Genomic DNA, 4,586 nt, shown 5'->3' with positions numbered 1-4,586 from the left:
GGTTAATTACTAACTGTCCACCTGTGGATATGTCACTTGCCAGTAGGTTTAAGACAGAATCACCCTAATACATACTAACCAATCAGACGTCTTTCTATTTAAGTTCAACAGAGGTTAAGTGTGTTCTTGATTTCTGCCTTCCTTTTCAGGACCTTAAAAAATGGAGAAAATGATAATACAGGTCTTTGAATATAACTTCTCCTCATGCTATGTATCTCAATCTTACAGATATCATATCAAACATTCTGCTTAACATGACGGCTCAGTACCTAAAGATACATGAGACAATTTTAATTCTAATGAAAGATAGATGGGGAGGAATTTCATATTTTTATTTGTATCAGAGTAGCTTTCAATTCTGACAACTGAGTTGAATAATTTGACACATGCACGTTTGTATTATACTACAATTTGGGATATCATAGTAAAACGCAATTTCTTTTCAAGGTCTCAAAATATCAGGACAGAAATAGCTAAAACTATCTAAGGAAAAAGAAATGTATCTATCATATGTCACTAGTTTGGAAACTTAAAGGAAAATGACATTAAAGTTACAATTTTGCTCAAGCCAAGGGGAAAAAATCTCTAACCACCAGGGTGTTGATGGTGATTGGGCTTTACTATGAATCAGTGAATTCTCTGTCATAAAAGAAACTCAAAATAGGTCCATATAGACATTTTCTATAAATGTGATTTGGATGTCTACACCAAGTTAAGACAGAACTTAGTAAAAGCTCTTTTTTTGTGGGAGATGAGAGTTGTTTACTTGCCTTTGGCTATACCAAATGGTGCTCAGGACTTACACCTAGCTCTGTGCTCAGCAAGATACTAGAAGTGCCCAGGGACCATATCCAGTGCCAGGAATCAAAGCAGGGTCTGCCACATATAAGGCAAATGCCTTAACCTTGAATCTCTGATCCCCGAATGAAAACACTTTCCCCTATAAATCCAAGGTTCTAGAAGGCCAAATAAATCTACCCAACAGGACCACAGCACGTCTAACATGCCACACAATATCTGTCAGACTGGTAAAATTAATAGCACACAGTAGGCTGGATTGTAATTATATTGACATTTACTGTACATTGTTATTTACATTGGTTAGGGCAGAAATGTCGCAACTGTAACAGTGATCATCATATTTACCTCTTTATAAGTTTATAAGAGTCACTTTCCCATCATATCCACTTTCTCAAAGAAAAGTAATATTCTACAGAGCTCTTTGACTTTTTCAAAAGTCAAAGGGAACTTGAAACTATTATTCTATAATGTAACTATCAAGAGTAGCATTAGGTTAGACACCCACTCTTCACATTTATGCCCAAATTCTGACATGACCACAGGAATTAAAATCAAATAAGCTAGCCATGAACTTTAAAAGCCACTAGTTCTGATCCACACAATTGAGTTGGGGTGTGTATGTGTGTGTGTGCATGTGTGTGTGTGTGTGTGTGTGTGTGTGTGGTTGGGGGGGGCAGGGGTTGTTGCTGAAAGGGAGGGGCTTTGAGATCCTTGGAGGAGGGGTGTGAGTACAATGGTGATATGTGTGGTGCTGAGGAACCATAATTAACAGTATTATAAACCACAAAACCTCAATCAATAAAAAAAATAAATGAACTAGTCGAGGGAATGAAAGGTATTCTAGGGGGATCATCACCCTCGACTCAAGAATATAGGAAAATGAAGAGAGAAAAAGAAATTGAAGGCAGAAGCAAGAAGAGGTGGACAGAAATCAAGAAGCAGGAACCAAGAGCCCTGGGTACATCTGCGGTGTAGAGGAGTGGTACAGTTATATATCCAAACCACACAGTCAACAACACTGAAAGTGGGAGATCCAACAACCACCACCAAACTTAAAATGTGCCTGTAAGGGGGCTGGAGCAATAGCACAGTGGGTAGGGCATTTGCCTTGCACGCAGCTGATATAGGTTCGATTCCCAGCATCCCATATGGTCCCCCAAGCACCACCAGGAGCAATTCCTTAGTGCATGAACCAGGAGTAACTCCTGTGCATCGCCGTGTGTGACCCAAAAAGAAAAAAAAAGTGCCTGTAAGAAGGCAGACTTGGAGGGGATGGGGAGCCATGGGAGGGAACTTGGTGAAGGGAAGTTGACACTGGTGGTGGAACTGGTGCTGGAGAACCTGAAACTTAACTGTGAATAACTTCATAAACCACAGTGCGTTAATAAAAAAATGTAATAAAAATTTTTTTAAAAAACCATAAAATCTAATCATGTAAAACTGAGATGCACATGCATAAATGTATTCATTCACTGAACTAATGTTTATCGTGCACCTCTTATGTGTTAGGCGTGAGGAATCAGACAATTTTTTTCCATGAAAGGGCAAACAGTAAAGCCAGCTTCAAAAGCCATATGGACCCAATATACCTAGCCAACTTCCCTGTTTTAATGCAAAAGCAGCCACAAGCAATATGTAAGTAAATGAGTCAGCTATGTTTCAATAAATCATTATTTACATATGCAGAAGATAGGTTAAATTAGACCTGTAGGCAGTAGGCTGCCAACCCTTTGTTTTGACCCTGAATATCTATCAATGAGCCAAACAAAAATATCTCTCCAGGGAGCTTATATTCTAGCAAAATTATTTTTAAAAAATTACCATGTACTCTAAATTTAGGTGTGTGCATTTATTTCTAAATTATACGCATAGATCATATAAATATATAGTATACATTTTAAATTTTATGCAATATTAAAAATTAGAATTTATATTTTGGGGAGTGCTGGATCAAACTCTAGTCTTATGTATGCAAGGCATATGCTTTGCTACTGAGCTGCATCCCCAGCTGAGAATTTATAATATTTTAAATAAATTTCATATTTCAAATGTTTTAATACTTTCATTTAGTAACTTCCACTACCATTATGTTTTGGTGAGAACAGTATTTTTAAAAATCTTGTTTAATATATTCTGATCCAATTCCAAGCCAGTTGTTTTAGATACTTGGTTTTGATGACTGTCATAGTGGAAATTTCATCTCACAAAGACCACAGTAATTAAATCTAGTTCCAAATGGAAGCATTGCATTATTGGCTATGCTTATTAAACTACAATTACTATTTTGAGATCTCATATTCCAATTATGAACACATTTCATTAAAGTTTTGGCTTATATATTTAATATCTTCCTCAGTGTAAATGAGTTACTATTGCCAACTAATTGGAAGGTAAGTATTGGAAGGTGAATAAACATTTGTTGACTGAATAAATGAACAAAGGTTCACTGAAAACATATGAAAAATTAAGACGATTTCAACTTGATAAAAAGCATGCTGATGAGTTTTTATATATAACACATTTATATGGGTTATAAGCAACCACCTATGTTTTAAAAGTTGGGGAGGTGGTGAGATAGCATAGGCGTTAAGGAATCTGCCTTGTGTAATGCAGACTTCAGGCCAATCTAGGGCACCACAAGGGCCTCTGCCCACAACCAATAGTAGTTCAGGAGGTCCCAAGCACTATAAGTGTGGCCCCAGATACAGCTGGAATGACAGGCATCCTTAGAGCTTTTGCATTCAGCCACCAACCCAATTGACTGAGAATAACCAAAAGGGACCCACAGGCCTTCTGAACATAACTTTGGAGGTCCACACCCCCTCAAAAAAAGCTCCCCTCAGCAAGGGTAAAGGTACATCAATACTACGGGAGAGTGGTATAGAGACATATTCAAACCATAGAGTTAACAAAACTGAAAACATGAGACCCAAACTACAACAACCAAACTTTAACATGTGCCTGCCATATGGTTGCCCTCTACTCGATTAAGAAAACTATGTTTACTCCTAGCATGCTAACACAGTAACAACAAAGTCTCCAATGGAGACGTTACTGGGTCCGCTCGAGCAAATCGATGATCAACGGGAGGGCCTTTACCTTTACATTTTCAATAATGAATCAATATGTTATTTATATTGGTTAAAATCACTTAGCAATCGATCATCACAAATTGACTTTTGATTTATTTCCCAATAATTTTATTTGATATTTCTTTAAGTATTGTTAGAACAAGTAATAGGAAATAAATTTTGTTATAAGCCTACCAAGGAGACAGATTTGGGGGGTGGGAAGGAACATGGGGACATTGGTGACAGGAAGACATTGGTGGTGGAACTGGTGTTGGAACATTGAGTGCTTGAAACAACTCTATTGTGAACAACTTTGTAAATCACAGTATCTCAGAAAGAAGAAAAACAAATAAATAAAATGTGCCAGTCAAGGTGGAAGGCTGGGGGTCAGGGGGCGGTGGGAACTTGGGGACAGTAGTGGAGCTAAGTTGACACTGGTGGTGAGATTGGTGCTAGAACATTATATGACTGAAATTGAACTATAAATAAGTTTGTAAATTAGGGTTCTTTAACAAAATTTACAAATTTAAATAAAAGCTCCCCTCAAAATAGTAACAGGACCAGAGCAATGGCAGAATAGGTAGGGAGTATCTCTTGCACACAGCCAACCTAGGTTTGATCTCTGGCACTCCATAAGGTACCCTGATCCCACCAAAACTGACTCCTGAGCACAGAGCCAGGAGTAAGCCCTAAAAACTGCCAGAATTGGCCCAA

This window comes from Sorex fumeus, unplaced genomic scaffold (genome assembly GCF_029834395.1).
Source record: "Sorex fumeus unplaced genomic scaffold, SorFum_2.1 ptg000086l, whole genome shotgun sequence".
NCBI lineage: Eukaryota > Metazoa > Chordata > Mammalia > Eulipotyphla > Soricidae > Sorex > Sorex fumeus.
The sequence above is the reverse complement of the archived record's forward strand: the minus strand, read 5'-3'. Positions refer to the sequence as shown.